The sequence below is a fragment of the Saccopteryx leptura genome, chromosome 5, assembly GCF_036850995.1.
Source record: "Saccopteryx leptura isolate mSacLep1 chromosome 5, mSacLep1_pri_phased_curated, whole genome shotgun sequence".
NCBI lineage: Eukaryota > Metazoa > Chordata > Mammalia > Chiroptera > Emballonuridae > Saccopteryx > Saccopteryx leptura.
Window position 1 is genome coordinate 160,426,323 of NC_089507.1, and position 18,712 is coordinate 160,445,034.

Genomic DNA, 18,712 nt, shown 5'->3' on the forward strand with positions numbered 1-18,712 from the left:
CAGACCGAGCAACCCCTTGCTGGAGCCAGCGACCTTGGGTCCAAGCTGGTGAGCCTCGCTCAAACCAGATGAGCCCGCACTCAAGCTGGCGACCTCGGGGTCTTGAACCCGGTTCCTTCCGCATTCCAGTCCAACGCTCCATCCACTGCGCCACCACCAGGTCAGGCAATATAAAGAACTTCTAAAACTCAACACCAGGAAGGTATACAATCCAATTAAAAAATGAGCAAAAGAACTGAATAGACACTTCTCCAAAGAGGACATACAAATGGCCAATAGGCATATGAAAAAATGTTCAATGTCACTAATCAGAGAAATGCAAATTAAAACCACAATGAGATACCACCTCACACCTGTCAGAATGGCGCTCATTAACAAATCAACATACTATAAGTGCTGGAGAGGGTGTGCAGACAAGGAAACCCTCCTGCACTGCTGGTGGGAATGCAGACTGGTGCAGCCACTGTGGAAAATAGTATGGAGATTCCTCAAAAAATTAAAAATAAAACCGCCTTTTGACCTAGCTATCCCACTTCTAGGAATATATCCTAAGAATAACAAATCACTGATTCTAAAGAAGAAATGCACCCCCATGTTTGTGGCAGCATTGTTTACAATAGCCAAGGTCTGGAAACAGCCCAAGTGTCCATCAGTGGACGAGTGGATTAAAAAGCTGTGGTACTTATACACAATGGAATACTATGCTGGGTATCTTCTATTTGCTCCTGCAGATCCCTCTCCATATGCCACCATGCTGTGTGCCAGGCAATGGACCTGTATGGGCTGTGTCAGCTGGCTCCTGTGCCCACTGCTTCCACCTGGATCTGAATAAAGGAAGCACTGGCAGGAGAACAGGGAGTGCGGGAAGGTTCAGGACATCAATTTCCCTTGCATCCCTTCTCCCTTCCCCTGGCTGGGTGGAGGTTTGACTCCTGTTAGGTTCCGACAACCCCTCTCTCCTCTTGCCCTCTGAGGCACATGTGGATACAGGAAGCCCTCTGCCATCAGCTTCCAGGTGTTTTATTGTTCCTTTTTGTTTTCTCTGCACCGTTCCCACATAACTCTTTTTTAATGGCCCGTATGAGGGTATCATCACTGACCAGTAGCTTATTAAGAATGGGCAGTGGGGTAGCTCTCCACATGCACCTGTCATCTAAAAGAGCAAGAGAATTTTTTATTTCCAAATAGTATTTTTATTATAATAAGAACAAGCATAATGAGATACAAACAGAAATCTCTTCACAAACTAAAAGATGGTCTTATATTTAATGAATATAAAATGATTAAAAGCAACATTCAGATATGAGTCTAAATGAGAAATAATGAGGCACATTAAATCTAATTGAAAACAGAGAGGAAATTCATCTAAGCATAGATAAATTATGTGAGCAAAATTTTAATTTTCAGCAATGCTTGGTATTTCTTATAAGGCTTTTTGTGAACAGAAGTAGGGTAGTCTACACCCCATACCTTGGAAAGCAGCATTAGTCATTGTTTACACAGGAGCCAAGTGCCATTCTGGAAGTGACATAACTTTCTCAAAGCCACAAAGCTGAAGTTACACATTAGGATCTTCCCGACCAGGATCCGAGGCAGAATCTTACAGCACACACAGCCTCATGTCTGTGCATACGCACTCTTAAACACAAAGAGTGTTGACAAGTGATGTAAACATACTACATCACTCTTAGATTAATCAACATTTTCTGGGAATACATGAGGATAATGTGAATTGCTAAATTAACTACATCGTAAACTTTAGAAAGAAATGTCTACTCTCAATGTTTTATGCAGCAGAAGTTCAAGTCTTAATTATCTAAAACGCAGAAGAAATTCTATGATGATGAAACAGAGAAAACATACCCTCTTTACATTTGATATGAGACTTTCATATAAAGAATTTATTTGTAGAAATCTCTAGATCCTATTATTTTACACATTAGATAGAAAAGAAAAGTTTTAGATGGCTGATTTAGGCAAATGCAGAGTTTTAATTTTATGCTACGGCCCAGTACATGGAGAAAGAGTAAAGACGAGAGGGAAAGGGCTCTGGTGCTGTAAAGCCAGCAGCCGTGGCCAGGGCCACTATCACAGCAGCCCGGCCCATGCAGGTTCGCATTGGATTCGGACAGTCGGTAAAGAAACAAAGGAGCCAAAAACTGATGGGCCATAGCCTTTAATCCTACCTTGCACCCGGCGGGCAAGTAAAAATACACACTGGGCTCCAAAACCCAGTCACACTCAGTGCTCACAAAGCCACTGACTTATCCGAGTTTCCTAGAATCAAAGGTTTCTAGCTCACCAGCCTTCTTCTCCTCAGTTCCCCATCTGCATCCTTATCCCAGATACAAACTCTACACAAACTGGCATCTCACTCAGCACTCCGCCATCTTGGCTGCTTCTCCTGGCCTCCTCCACGTGGCCTCCTTTAGCTGCTGGCTCTACTCTCTCCGCTCTCTCATGCTAACCTCAGGAACCAAGGGCCAAACTCCCGCTCCGTTCCCATTTTATAGTGTAGAAATCCAAACCCTTAATCCAATATACATAATAGGGAAGTCTCTAATACAAAGTCACTTCTCTGAGGCATGATAGGATTGTACCACCTTACACCAAAAAGGGTAGGAAAGGCTTAATCCCAAAACCAAGCCCCAGGCTACAAGGATTCTGCCTGCCTTTAGCCCACCCCAACACACATTAATACCACCTGGGCAATGGCCTCTTTAACAAAGTGAGCATAATACATTTTATCTGCCCAACAGGTGCCTCGGTTAAAATAAGTTAGTTCTGCCTGACTAGGCAGTGGTGCAGTGGATTGGTTCAGAATTTTTTTTTAAATTTTCCTCCTTAAAACCCTAGGTGTGTCTTATGGTCAGGTGCATCTGATGGAGTGAAAAATACAGTAGCTGGTCCAGAGTACAACACTCTCCAGTTTAGAATGCAGTTTCTTCAGGTGGAGATTCCTCTATACACCAGCTGAAGTTTAGCCCATTCTCTTCTGTTCAGATCTTTCTTCACTTTACAAAATGTGAAATCTGTCTTCTGGTCACTTTCTTGGGGGCTATGTGTGCATATATATACGCATACAGTCATGCAGTGTGGTGATCTCACTCTACGTAAAGGGTTTATCACCCACCAATTTCACTCTCCATTTATTTATAATGTGTTTTTCCCTGATTTTCCAAAACTAATGTACCCATTTCCAGTCTCTTTTCAAATTCTAGCAGCCCACCTCACTCCTGGAACTTGACCTTACCTTCTGTTCCTTTGAGGAAATAAACACAGAGGGGATTATATACATCTCATCTTCTCATTCCTAAATCTTCCCACTTAACTGGACCTGTCTCTATCTCTCTGCCTTCCTTTTGGTTACAATGGATGAGCTGTCCATGCTCCTTTCTTAGGCTAACCTGTCCCCATGGCCTCTGGAGCCCAAACATCTTGTTCCCTCATGGACAGAACTTCTGTGATCATCCCTCCTGTCCAGCCCTTATCATCATGGTCTCTCAGCGTATTTGATAGGTCATCCCATCGCACATCTATCTCCACCATCTAAGACAAACCTTTCCTTGACCCCCACTTGCCATTCCAGTTGCACCGCTATTTCTCTGTTCCCAAAACAGCAACACTTCCAAAAGAATGGTCTACAGCAACTCTCTCCACTTTCTTACCCAATACTTTCACCCCAAACAGGTTTCTGTCCCATAATTCCACAGAAACTATACTCATCAAGGTCACCTGGCCAAACTGAATATTCACTGTCTGCCCTCATCTTATTCTAACTCTCTGAATCATTCCATGGAGTTGACTACTCTCTTCTCTTTGAACAGTTTTTCTTTTCCTGACAATCATCCCTACAGTGCTAGCTTCTTCCTTACCTCACCGGTATTCTTCAGTTTTTTTAGTTGGCTCTTCCTCTGGCCCCTAAAAGTTGGCACACCCAAAATCTTAGTCATCAGTCCTCTTCTCTACCTACAGGTTCTTTCTAGATGGATTCATGTGTCTCCATGACTTTAAGTGGCATCTACCTGCCACTGTCTCTGAAACACAGCCTATTTATTTCCCAAACTCCAGCATCCTATTTACTTCTTCACAAAGATGCCTAAGGGGCATCTCACTTACAGTGTCCAAAATGGAATTTTTGATTTCTTTCCCCACTACCAAAGAAAAGTCTTACTTTCCCCTCACCTTTCCTATTTCATAAAATAATATACTGCTAGCCACATAGACATTCATGCCCAAAACTATGACTTCATCCTTGATTCCTCTTTTTCCCCCTCACGACCCTCAATGTCCAATCTCTCAGCAAGTTCCATTTCCAAGATCCATCTTCAAGCCACCCATTTCTCCCAACTTCCACAGGTCAGCAAAGCTTTTGGCTGGCAAACCTCCCTCTGACCCTCAGTAGGACCTGACTCTCCTTTTACTGCCTCTCCAGGTTCTCCACAGTCTACCTTCCTGACAGCAGCCAGACTTGTCCTTTCAAAGTGTCAACAGGAGCACTTTACTCTGCTGCTTGAAAGCCTCCAACAGCTCCTAATAGGTTTGGAATCAATCCCAGTGTCTTACCTTGGCCTCTAGGGCTGACAGAAACTGACCGCTACCACTGCATCTGAGCTCATCAACTACTGGTCACCTTGCTTGGCTTGAGCCTGTTCCATTGACTTGTCAGTTCTTTGAATATATAAAGCTTAATTCTTTCTTAGCAGTTTGCCATAGCTCTTTGGAAGCCTAGGATTTGAAGGATATTTGTTGTATTTTATTCCATCCTTCTATGAGTTTTGAAGTGGGATGGTTTTTCAAGGTATCTTGTCCTCAATGTAGTGCCCCCAGGGCTCTGCATTTGCTATTTTCCCTGCCTGAACTTTTTCTGCCTGAATGTTTCATAAGTGGATGCCTTTTTCACACCTTCTAGGTCTCAGTTTAAGGTTATCTGCTCAGAAAGGCCCAAACACTCAATCCCATTCTTTATCACCAAGGTCTGTTTTATTGTTTCCCAAGCACTGACCACTGTCTAAAACTGTGAGAGTCATTGAATTATTTACATATTTACTGTCTGTCCCTCTCTCCACCATGAAAGCAGGAACTCTGCTTTTGTTACCCACCAATATATCCCCAGTTCCTATAGCAAGTACTGATCCACAGCGAGTGTTCTTTAAATACTTGTTAAATGAAGACACACACCCACACTATCTGTTCGTGTATGCAGGAACATGTGCAAAGACATTGCAGGCTAAGACAGTAGGTACTCAGTGTTTCTTCAGATCTTTCTTTTCTGAATTCACACTAAACAGCAAAAACAACCTTGATTTACTTTTATACATTAATTTTTTTTTTTTTTTACAGAGACAGAGAGAGTCAGAGAGAGGGATAGATAGGGACAGACAGACAGAAATGGAGAGAGGTGAGAAGCATCAATCATCAGTGTTTCGTTGTGACACCTTCGTTGTTCATTGATAGCTTTCTCATATGTGCCTTGACCGGGGGGCCTTCAGCAGACCGAGTAACCCCTTGCTCGAGCCAGCGACCTTGGGAACAAGCTGGTGAGCTTTGCTCAAAGCAGATGAGCCCGCGCTCAAGCTGGCAACCTCACGGTCTCGAACCTGGATCCTCCGCATCCCAGTCCAATGCTCTATCCACTGTGCCACTGCCTGGTCAGGCACTTTTACATTAAATTAGTAACTTACAGTTATATTGTTTAGTTATATAGTTCTATAAATTTAATAAATGCACAGAGTCACGTAACCACCATCATAATTGGGACTCAATCCTTCCTGCTGCCCATTTGGAGTCAGTCTGTCCTCTATTCCCGAGCCCTGGCACTCCCTGGTCTTTCTCTGTACCTATAGCTTTTCTTTCCAGAATGTTATAAATGGAATCATACTGTACACAGATTTTTAAGTCTGGCTTGTTAGCAGAATATATTCATGTATATTGTGACACATATCAATGGTTTGTTCCTTTTCATTGCTGCGTAGTACTATAGAGTCTATTGTGTGACTCTATCACTCTTTGTTTACCTGCCCACCAGCTGAACGACCTTTGGGTTGTTTTTAGTTTTAGGAGTATAAATAAAGCTATTGTGAACATTTCAGATAGGTATTTGTGTGTCCCAAAGTTTTTGTACTCTTTTGGGTAAATACCTAGGAGTGGGTCAGTTTAGTCATATGATATCACTGGGGAACAACTTTTTTCATTTTTTGTTGCATGAGATTTTAGAACTTTTTCTATATATTTCTGCATCACTGATTCCAAATCTGAAATCCATTTTTTGGTGCATGCTCTAGTTTTTATGCATTTTTAATTTCTTTCTGTTAGTTAATGGCATGCATTGGTTTTTAAATTGAAGTTAAAGGGCAACAATTCTTGGATTGAACATAACCATAAGGCAATTAATGTTTTAAAAACATCACTTTTACATAAATGTAGTTGTTTTTAAATGTAAAAAATTATTATCTGATAAAAATACCCTCTTATTTTGTTTTAAGATTGAATCTTGGCTTCTTCAAGTAGGCGTAAATGTAAGAATAGTCCTGACACCTTCTGTTATACAGTGTGTCCATAAAGTCATGGTGCACTTTTGACCAGTCACAGGAAAGCCACAGAAGATGATAGAAATGTAAAATCTGCACCAAATAAAAGGAAAGCCCTACCAGTTTCTGTAGGATGATGTGGCACCATGTGCACATGCACAGATGATGATGTAACACCGTGTATACAGTGGAGCAGCCCCAGCCATGCCAGCCGAGATGTAGATGGTACAGAGGAAAGTTTGGTGTGTTCTGTGGCTTGCTAAATTTGAATCCATGACCAAAGTGCAACATGAATATCGGTGCATTTATAATGAAGCACCACCACATAGGAATAACATTACTCGGTGGGATAAGCAGTTGAAGGAAACCAGCAGTTTGGTGGAGAAATCCCATTCTGGTAGGCCATCAGTCAGTGACGGGTCTGTAGAGGCTATACGGGATAGCTACCTAAGGAGCTCTAAAAAGTCTGTGTGGGAGCCCACATAAAACTGCACTGAATAGGTATAAAACTGGGAGAGTTTTCCTTTTATTTGGTGCAGATTTCACATTTCTATTGTCTTTTGTTGCTTTCCTGTGACCGGTCAAAAGTGCACCATGACTTTACGGACACACTGTATATGTGGCTGTTACACACTTCAACGTCAAAGGTGCAATATTTTATTATTTGTGACACGTGCATATATTGCCTATTTTTAAGTTCCCCTTGGTGATCAAGACAAGAATTGGTCTCCTCATATTGTGTGTCATCATTGTGAGGAAATTCTTCGTGACTGGACAAAAGGAAAACGCAAAGGAATGCCTTTTGGTATTCCCATAGTTTGGCATGAACCTAAGGATCACAGCAGTGACTGTTATTTCTGTCTGATCCATACAAAGGGTGTCGGCAAGAAAACGGCCTATGATCACATATCCTAATATTCCTTCAGCAATACGACCTATCCCACACTCTGAGACACTCCCGGTTCCAGTTTGCAATGGTTTTATTTCTTCTAAGGATGAAGAAAGTGAACATGGTGATCAAGTGTATTTTGATAAGATGCATGAAGAAATGGTTGTAGAATCTGAAGGGTTTTCTTCTGATGCCAAGCAGTCATTAACCCCTAAGCAGTTTAGCCAAACCGAATTGAATGACTTAGTAAGAGATTTGGGCCTATCGAAGAAAGTAGCTGAGTTATTAGCCTCCAGGCTTCAAGAAAGAATGTACTTCACCAGTCAGCTAAAGCATGAACAAATTTTTGTAGACTTTTTTTCTGAAGACAAACACTTTGTTTACTGTCATGATATCAGTAGTCTTCTCAGCCAGCTAGGTGTTACCACTTACAGTCCAACAGAATGGTGGCTATTTCTTGACAGCTCTAAACGGAGTCTGAAATGTGTTCTCCTACACAATGGTAATGTTTATTAGCGGTTCCAATTGGTTATTCAACTCATCTGTGAGAAGATTATAATGACATAAAAATTGTTCTCGACTTACAGAAGTATGAGGAGCATAACTGGGTCATTTGTGTGGATCTTAAAATGGTAAATTTCCTGCTAGGACAACACAGAGGTTTCACGAAGTATCCTTGCTTTCTGTGTTTGTGGGACAAGCAAGCTCAGGAGAAACACTGGACACAAAAGGAGTGGCCAAAACGTGAAGCTCTGGAAGTAGGGATGCAAAATATTGTGAATGAACTTGTAGTTAATCAAGACAGGATCATTTTCCCCCCACTTCACATGAAACTTGGCTTAATGAAGCAGTTGTTCAGGCTTTGAATAGAGAAAGTGAATGATTTCAACATATTATTTCTGCTTTTCCTGCCTTGACTTTCAAGAAGATAAAAGCAGGTGTATTCCATGGACCTCAAATTCGAACCCTCATACGTGATGAAGAATTTTCCAGGAAGATGAATAAGGAGGAGAAAGCAGCATGGCAATCTTTTGTGGCAGTTACAAGAACTTCCCTGGCAACAAAAAAGCAGAAAACTATGAACTTCTGATTCAAAGGATGCTGTTGGCTTTTCGTGACAATTGATGTAACATGAGCGTTACGATTCACTTCCTGAACAGTCACCTTGATAAGTTTCCCAAAAATCTTGGAGCTGTTAGTGATGAGCAGACTACTGCTGGAGCATCAAATGAGATTGTCCTCAACAAGTACACAAATGCAAGATTTTTGCCTGAATAGAATTTAAATAAGTTTTGTGCAAATTTTATGATTAAAATAAGTGTTTTAATATGTTCTATTTCAAAATTATAGACAAATTCTGATGCAATCATATCTTTTAGAGTATTAGTGTATTTACTGCATTATATATATTTTATTTTCACAAAGATGATGCTCAAGAAGACATTCTACATCATTATGTTAAACTAAATGTTAAAAATTTTACAATAAGATGAAAACTTAAAATCTTGAATTGCAAAAAAACTGTAGCTTACAGAGAAAAACTAATGTCACATTTGAGATCAACACACTCAAATTAGGTAAGAACAAGTGTTTTTGTGGATGCAACAAAAATTATATTCCCCAGTGTGATTATTTGTTTAGCTTCATGAGAAACTGACAATATCTCCCCTCTCCACCAGTAGTGTGTGAGAGTTCCAGCAGCATTACATACTTCCCTTTAGTTGTTATTTTATTTATTTATTTATTTTAGGTATGGGGGATGTTGGCACATCAACATATGAATTTTTGGGGGAGCATACAGTTCAACTCATGACAATCTATGTGCTTGTATGTGTGTGTGTGTGTGTGTGTATTAGGGTTAGGGATGTTACATCATTTTAAAATTTTTTGGCTATTCTAAAAGGTTTGTAGTGGTATCTCATCATAGTTTTAATCTGCACTTCCCTAATGCCTAGTGATATTTACTTTTTAAAAAAATTATTATTAAATTTAATGCAGTGACAATTCTTGACAATGTCTCTGAGTCTCATTTTTATGTCCCATCTATGTATGGATTCATATAGTTCTTAGTTTTTTCTGATTTACTTATTTCACTCCATATAATGTTATCAAGGTCCATCCATGTTATTGTAAATGATCCGATGTCATCATTTCGTATGGCTGAGTAGTATTCCATAGTATATATGTACCAAAGCTTTTTAATCCACTCATCCTCTGACAGACACTTGGGTTGTTTCGAAATCTTCACCATTGTGAATAACGCTAACATAAACATGGGAGTGCATTTCTCCTTTTGGAACAGTTCTATGGTGTTCTTAAGGTATATTCTTAAAAGTAGGATAGCTGGGTCAAAGGCAGTTCGGTTTTCATTTTTTTGAGGAATCTCTATACTGTTTTCCACAGAGGCTGCACCAGTCTGCATTCCCACCAGCAGTGCAGGAGGGTTCCCTTTTCTCCACATCCTCACCAGCACTTATTCTGTATTGTTTTGTTGATGAGCGCCATTCTGATTGGTGTGAGGTGACATCTCATTGTGGTTTTAATTTGCATTTCTCTAATGATTAGCGGTATTGAGCATTTTTTCATATGCCTATTGGCCATCTGTATGTCCTCTTTGAAGAAGTGTCTATTCATTTCTTTTGCCCATTTTTTGATTGGATTGTTTGTCTTCCTGGTGTTGAGATTTACAAGTTCTTTATAAATTTTGGTTATTAACCCCTTATGTGATATATTGTCAAATATGCTCTCCCATTGTGTAGTTTGTCTTTTTATTCTGTTCTTATTGTCTTTAGCTGTGCAAAAGCTTTTTAGTTTGATATAGTCCCATTTGTTTATCCTGTCTTTTATTTCATTTCCCCGTGGAGATAAATTGGCAAATATATCACTGCGAGAGCTTATTGCCTATGTCTTCTTCTAAGATGCTTATGGTTTCACGACTTATATTTAAGTCTTTTATCCATTTTGAGTTTATTTTTATGAATGGTGTAAGTTGGTGGGCTAGTTTCATTTTTTGCAGGTAGCTGTCCAATTTTCCCAACACCATTTATTAAAGAGGCTGTCTTTACTCCATTGTATGCCCTTACATCCTTTGTCAAATATCAGTTGTCCATAGAGCTGTGGGTTTATTTCTAGGATCTCTGTTCTGTTCCATTGATCTATATCCCTGTTCTTATGCCAGTACCGGGCTGTTTTGAGTAAATGGCCTTGTAGTATAACTTGATATCAGGAAGTGTGATACCTCCCACTTTATTCTTCTTTTTTAAGATTGCTGAGGCTATTCGTGTTCTCTTTTGGTTCCATATAAATTTTTGGAATATGTGTTCTATATCTTTGAAGTATGTCATTGGTATTTTAATTGCATTGAATTTATAGATTGCTTTGGGTAATATAGATATTTTAATGATGTTTATTCTTCCTAAGCATGAGCACGGTATATGCTTCCACTTGTTTGTATCTTCCTTGATTTCTTTTATCAATGTTTTATAATTTTCTGAGTACAAGTCTTTAGTCTCCTTGGTTAAATATACTCCTAGTTACTTTATTTTTTTGGTTGTAATAGTGAAGAGGATTGTTTCCTTAATTTCTCTTTCTGACTGTTAATTGTTGGTGTATAAAAATGCCTCTGATTTCTAAGTATTAATTTTATATCCTGTCACTTTGCTGAATTCCCTTATCAGGTCCAGTAGTTTTTGACTGAGACTTTAGGGTTTTCTATATACAATATAATATCATCTGCAAATAATGATAGTTTTACTTCTTCTTTTCCAACTTGAATGCTTTTTATTTCTTCTTCTTGTCTGATTGCTGTGGCTAGGATTTCCAGGACTCTGTTGAATAAGAGTGGTGAAAGGAGGCACCCCTGCCTTATTCCTCATCTTAAGGGGATTGCTTTTAACTTTTGCCCATTGAGTATGATCTTGGCTGTGGGTTTGTCATAGCTGGCTTTTATCGTGTTGAGGTATGTTCCCTATATTCCCACTTTGCTGAGAGTTTTAATCATGAATGGGTGCTGGATTTTATCAAATGCTTTTTCTGCATTTATTGAAATTATCATGTGGTTTTTCTCCTTCCTTTTGTTTATGTGATGAATCACATTGATTGATTTGCGAATATTGTACCAGTCTTTCCTTCCCAGAATAAACCCCACTTGATCATGGTGTATGATTTTTTTCCATATATTGTTGGAGCCAGTTTGCTAATATTGTGTTGAGGATTTTAGCATCTATATTCATCAGGGATATTGGCCTATAATTTTTTTTCTTTGTGTTGTCTTTGCCTGGTTTTGGAATCAGAATCATGCTCGTTTCATAAGAGAAGCTTGGAAGTCTTCCTTCCTCTTGAATTTTTTGAAATAGCTTGAAATGGATAGGAGTTAATTCTTTTTTGAATATTTATGAAAATTCACTTGTGAAGCTGTCAGGCCCCGGACCCATTCATGATCAAAACTCTCAGCAAAGTGGGAATACAAGGAACATACCTCAATATGATAAAAGCCAGCTATGACAAACCCACAGCCAAGATCATACTCAATGGGCAAAATTTAAAAGCAATCCCCTTAAGATCAGGAACAAGGCAGGGGTGCCCCCTTTCACCACTCTTATTCAACAGAGTCCTGGAAGTCCTAGCCACAGCAATCAGACAAGAAGAAGAAATAAAATGCATTCAAGTTGGAAAAGAAGAAGTAAAACTATCATTATTTGCAGATGATATGATATTGTATATAGAAAACCCTAAAGTCTCAGTCAAAAAACTACTGGACATGATAAATGAATTTAGCAAAGTGGCAGGTTATAAAATTAATACTCAGAAATCAGAGGCATTTTTATACACCAACAATGAACAGTCAGAAAAAGAAATTAAGGAAACAGTCCCTTCACTATTGCAACCAAAAAAATAAAGTAACTAGGAGTAAATTTAACCAAGGAGACTAAAGATTTGTACTCAAAAAATTATAAAACATTGATAAAAGAAATCAAGGAAGATACAAACAAGTGGAAGCATATACCATGCTCATGGTTAGGAAGAATGAACATCAATAAAATATCTATATTACCCAAAGCAATTTATAAATTCAGTGCAATACCAATTAAAATACCAATGACATACTTTAAAGATATAGATCACATATTCCAAAAATTTATGTGGAACCAAAATGAACACGAATAGCCTCAGCAATCTTAAAATAGAAGAATAAGGTGGGAGGTATCACACTTCTGATATCAAGTTATACTACAAGGCCATCTACGACAAACCATACTCAAAACAGCCTGGTACTGGCATAAGAACAAGCATATAGATCAATTGAACAGAAGAGAGAACCCAGAAATAAACCCACAGCTCTATGGACAACTGATATTTGACAAAGGATGTAAGGGCATACAATGGAGTAAAGATAGCCTTTTTAATAAATGGTGTTGGGAAATTGGACAGCTACGTGGAAAAATATGAAACTAGATCACCAACTTACACCATTCACAAATATAAACTCAAAATGAATAAAAGACTTAAATGTAAGCCGTGAAACCATAAGCATCTTAGAAGAAAACATAGGCAGTAAGCTCTCCAACATCTCTTGCAGCAATAAATTGGCTGATTTATCTCCATGAGCAAGTGAAATAAAAGACAGGATAAACAAATGGGACTATATCAAACTAAAAAGCGTTTGCACGGTTAAAGACAATAAAAACAGAATAAAAAGACAAACTACACAATGGGAGAACATATTTGACATACGGCTGATAAGGGGTTAATAACCAAAATTTATAAAGAACTTGTAAATCTCTACATCAGGAAGACAAACAATCCAATCAAAAAATGGGCAAAAGAATTGAATAGACACTTCTCCAAAGAGGACATACAGATGGCCAATAGGCATATGAAAAAGTGCTCAACATCACTAATCATTAGAGAAATGCAAAATAAAACCAGAATGAGATATCACCTCACACCAGTCAGAATGGCGCTCATCAACAAAACAATACAGAATAAGTGCTGGTGAGGATGTGGAGAAAAGGGAACCCTCCTGCACTGCTGTGGGAATGCAGACTGGTGCAGCCTCTGTGGAAAACAGTATGGAGATTCCTCAAAAAATTAAAAATCGGAGAGGGGGGAGGGGCACAATGAAAACTAGATAGAAGGTGACGGAGGACCTTGGGTGATGGGTATGCAACAGAATTGAATGACAAGATAACCTGGACATGTTTTCTTTGAATATATGTACCCTGATTTATTGATGGCACCCCATTAAAATAAAAATTTATTAAAAAAAAATTAAAAATTGGGCCTGACCTGTGGTCGCGCAGTGGATAAAGCGTCGACCTGGAAATGCTGAGGTCGCTGGTTCGAAACCCTGGCTTGCCTGGTCAAGGCACATATGGGAGTTGATGCTTACAGCTCCTCCCCCCTTCTCTCTCTCTCTCTCTCTCTCTCTCCTCTCTCTCTCTCTCTCTCTCTCTCTGTCTCCCTCTCTCTCTCCTCTCTAAAAATGAATAAATAAATAAATTAATTAAAAATTGAACTGCTTTTTGACCCAGCTATCCTACTTTTAGGCATATACCCTAAGAACAGCATAGAACTGTTCAAAAAGGAGAAATGCACCCCCATGTTTATGGCAGCATTGTTCACAATAGCGAAGATCTGGAAACAGCCCAAGTGTTCGTCAGTGGATGAGTGGATTAAAAAGCTTTGGTACATATATACTATAAAATATTACTCAGCCATAAGAAATGATGACATCAGATCATTTACAATAACATGGAGTGAAATAAGTAAATTAGAAAAAACTAAGAACTATATGAATCCATACATAGATGGGACATAACAATGAGACTCAGAGACATGGACAAGAATGTGATGGTAAGGGGGCAGTGGGGGGGCGAAGAAGAAGAGAGAGGGGGTGGGGGAGGGGAGCGTCACAAAGAAAACCATAGAAGGTGACAGAAGACAATTTGACTCTTGGTGAAGGGTATCAACATAATCAAATGTCAAAATAATCTGGAGATGTTTTCTCTGAACATATATACCCTGATTTATCAATGTCACTGCATTTAAATTAATTAAAAAATAAAAAATAAAAAAGTGTGAAAAAAAAATTAAACTGCCTGACTAGGTGGTGGTGCAGTGGATAGAGCATCGACTTAGGACACAGAGGGCCCAGGTTTGAAACCCCGAGGTCACAGACTTGACCGAAGGCTCATCTGGCTTGAGCATAAGCTCACCAACTTGAGCACAGGGTCACTAGCTTTAATGTGGGATCATTGACAAGATCTCATGATCACTGGCTTGAGCAAGAGATCACTTGCTCTGCTGTAGCCCCTGGTCAAGGCACATATGAGAAAACAATCAATGAACTAATGTGCCACAACAAAGAATTGATGCTTCTCATCTCTCTCCCTTCCTGTCTGTTTCTATCTGTCCCTCTCGCTGTCTATGTCTCTCTTGCAAAATAAATAAATAAATAAATAAATAAATAAATAAATAAAAAACTAACTGGGCACTGTCCAGGTGCCTCAGTAGATAGAGTATCATCACAGTGCACCAAGGTTGTGGGTGTGATTCTGGTCAGAGCACAGAGGAGAAGCAATCAATGAGTGCACAACTAAATGGAATAACAAAAGGGAACAATGATTTGATGCTTCTTTCTCTCTCTTTCCCTCTCCCTTCCTCCACTCCCTTCTTCTGTCTCTCTCTCAAATCAATGGAAAAATTTAAAAAATAATAAATAAAACTAACCAGAAAGTAACCTGACCTCTCCTTACACACACTTTGATGAATCAACATATTGAAGGACATACCTGGAAAACTAATGAATATTTTGTTAAGATCCTCCTTTGCCCCAGCTAGTTGACTCAGCAGTAGAGTATTGGCCCAGCATGTGGAAGTCCCAGGTTCGATGCCAGGTCAGGGCATACAGGAGACGTAACCATCTGCTTCTCTACCCCTCCCCTTCTCTCTCCTTCTCCCTCTCTCTCTTTCCCTTTCTCACAGCCATGGCTCAAATGGTTCTAGCAAAGTTAGACCCAGGCACTGAGGATGGATGGCTCCATGGCCTCACCTCAGGTGCTAAAATAGCTTGGTTGCCAAACAATGGAGCAGCGGCCCCAGATGGGCAGAGCATCACCCCAGTAGAGGGTTTACCGGGTGGATCTCGGTCTGGGAGCATGTGGAAGTCTGTCTCTCTGCCTCCCCACCTCTTAAGGAAAAAAAAGGACCCTCCTCTGAGGCCCTGGCTGGTTGGCTCAGTGGCTTAGTGGATAGAGCATCGGTCCAGCATGCAGACGGTCGTGGGTTCAAAACCCAGTCAAGATACATATGAGAAACAAACATCTGCCTCTCTTTCCTTCCCTGTCTCCTTCTCCCCCTCCTCCCCTTCTGTAGCCAGTGGCTCGATTGGTTCAAGCGTCAGTCTCGGGACTAAAAATAGCTTGGCTGATTTGTGCATCAGCTCCAGATGTGGGTTGATGGGTGGATCCCGGTCAGGGCTCATGTGGGAGTCTGTCTCTCTATCTCCCCTCCTCTCATTTAAAACAAACAAACAAACAAATAAATAAATAAAAGGTAAACATACTTTCAAAATCACCTGGACTTGTGTTGTGAAATCTTTCCTGCATGAAGTCAAGAACTCACACATCTACAGCCAGCCCAAGGCAGATCTGTTCTGGGCTAAGTCCCGTTCCAGTGTCACAGCAGCAGTGTCATCATACTTCTGCTCCTAATACCTTCTCCCTCCTTCAGCACAGAACTTCTGGTTAACACGTCTTCACTGTGTCATTCTACAGTTATTTACCAAACACCTCATATGTGCAGGGTACAGGACTGGAAAGATGGCTGATGTTACAGGCTGAATTATGTCCCCCCAAAATTTAAGGGTTGAAGCACTAATGTCCAGGACTCCAGAATGTAACTGTGTTTGGAGATGGAGATTTTAAAGAGGTAATTAAGTTAAAATGGGGTCTCTAGTGTGGTTCGTAGTCCAATATGACTGGTGTCATAAAAAACAAAATAGAGTACATTTAAGTACAGACAACACAGAGATATGACCATGTTAGGAAACAGTGAAAGGTGGCCGTTTATAAGCCAAGGAGAAAGGCCTCAGAAAAAATCAACTTGCCAAAGTCTTGATCTCAAATTTCTAGCCTCCAGAATTGTGAGAAAATAAATTTCTGTTATTTAAGCCACCCAGTCTCTGGTACTTTGTTATGGCAGCCCTAGAAAGCAAATACAACTGCCTTATATGCGTGTATGTTATCCATTTGAATGACTGATAATATATGTGTGGAAGGCCAAAGTCCACAATGTGTTCTTCCCATAAGACTATTACCAGTTCTGGCTAGACTGGGCTGTTTGGTTCCTGCTACTGCAAATCAAAGTGAGTATGGATTCAGCTTGTCCCCAGAGTCTACCTTGCCCCAAAGCACCCACTTCTAGGAAGACTTCACCAGTGCCTGAGATTTATGAGTCTTAAGAAAATCATGTATTCTTGCAAATGTCATCTGCTGAGACACTCCAACACACAGCCTGTCTCTCCTCTTCCTCCCTCTATGGTCTGCTCACACAGAACAGCCCTAGCCCTTCCACCAGTTCCAACATACTACTACCCACTGCTATAGAGAACAGTACAGTGAAGGAGGAGGAAGTCCAGGTTGAGAAACTGAAGACCAGACCGTCTTCTCCCAGACCCAGCTCTGTGTACTCAATACGAGATTTTAGAGATGGAAATAGCTCAGTGTCCCGCAGAGGCAAGAGCTTTCCAACATTCTGAACCTTAGCCACAAACAGATGAAGACCGGGTTCCAGAACCAGACAATGAAATGTAAGAGCAGGCAGAAATACAACTGGCCAAAGAATAGCAACCGTGTGACTCAGGTGAGCTCAGCAACTATAGGGTGGCTGGGCCTCTGTTCCTATCACCAGGGATGCCTTTCAGTGTGGAACAAGCACACCTGCAGTAACCCAACATGGAACAACCTTTCTTAGCACAGCCCATCTTGGAACTACCTACCATTCCTGGTATAGTGAGACCTGGTGCTCCCAAGCCTGGAATAACCAGATTTGGAACAACCAGGCCTGAAACAATCAGTTCTATAACAGTGGTGTGGAATCCTTGCAGCCCCAGATCCTGCACCAGCAAAATCCTGTCAGTGATTTGGAGGCCACCTTGGAAACCGCTGGGGAAAGCCATGATGCAATTCAGCAAACCCTTAAGTATTGTAGAACCTGGCAAACCATGGGTTTATTCCCAGATTACTCCACGGACATACAGCCTGCTTAAACATACAGCCATGGAAACACAGGGTGATGATCAGTATATTATTCACTCTCGATTTGGGCAAGGGTTGTATTATATCTCCTAGAATTTTTCTATGTATTTAGGCCTTGGTATGCTCTTCTCATTATGCCTACTGTGCCAATTTAGGGGGTGGAGGCAGGGTATGACTGGAGTCTAATCCCAGCGGTTTCTGTAGTCTTGCTGCTATGGACAGATGATAGAAGATGTCTCTGGCTGTAGATAATTAGTTATAATACTATTTTGAATAACTCTAGGATTTTAACCTCAAGAACAGAAAGTAGAAGTACAAAAATGTGTGATAAGAGATTATTCACATTTTCTAAAATTGGGAAGCTTTTACAAACCTCAGTTCGGGTGAATGTTAAGCTAGAATATGCTCACTGATTTCCTCCGCCCCTTCTGCTGTTACTACAACTCCTAATTTGTTTGTTACTCAAGTATTTGTAAAAGATGTTTTGTATTTTGCTATAGCATGATAATAATACCAGTTTGGCTGGTTGGTTTATAAATTTAAATACAAATAAATAAAATGTTTCTTTTACTGTTAAAAAAAAAAGAATATTACCAGTTCTGCAGCATTTTGAAGGCAAACAGATCATGAACATAATTTTGCCATCAGCAGCTCTACATCAAGAGCCCTCCTGTCTTTGAGCAATTAATCTCCCTTCAATGTGGCCTTGTGTCTCTTCCCCCAGACACTTCACAGTCACTCCATCAACTGCCCTACCAGGTGGGGAGGGACTGTGTGAGACCTGGAATTTCTTGCTCTCCTATTCACTTATTTATAAAGTACCAACATGCCTGTCATCTTTGATTTTCCAGTTTAATCTTAGAAGCTAATTGATAATGGTATGTGGGGACTTTGGGTGGTTTCAGTGTTTTCCATTTTTACAGAAAAAGAAAAACTACTTCTGTTGCACAATTTTAAAAATTTCTGAGCTAAATTCAAAATTCAAGTGTACAGATCAACTATTTAGCAGATTTTCAGAATGGACCTAGTTCCCA

At 40.0% G+C, this 18,712-nt stretch overlaps 1 protein-coding gene and 1 pseudogene across 2 annotated transcripts in view; one reads left to right on the plus strand and one right to left on the minus strand.

The window, feature by feature from the left end:
- The window catches only part of SV2C (synaptic vesicle glycoprotein 2C), a 261,877-nt gene that overhangs the window by 62,443 nt on the left and 180,722 nt on the right, over positions 1–18,712 (minus strand). The window lies entirely within an intron of this gene.
- On the plus strand, positions 6,677–17,689 carry LOC136405634 (homeobox protein NANOG pseudogene; annotated as a pseudogene).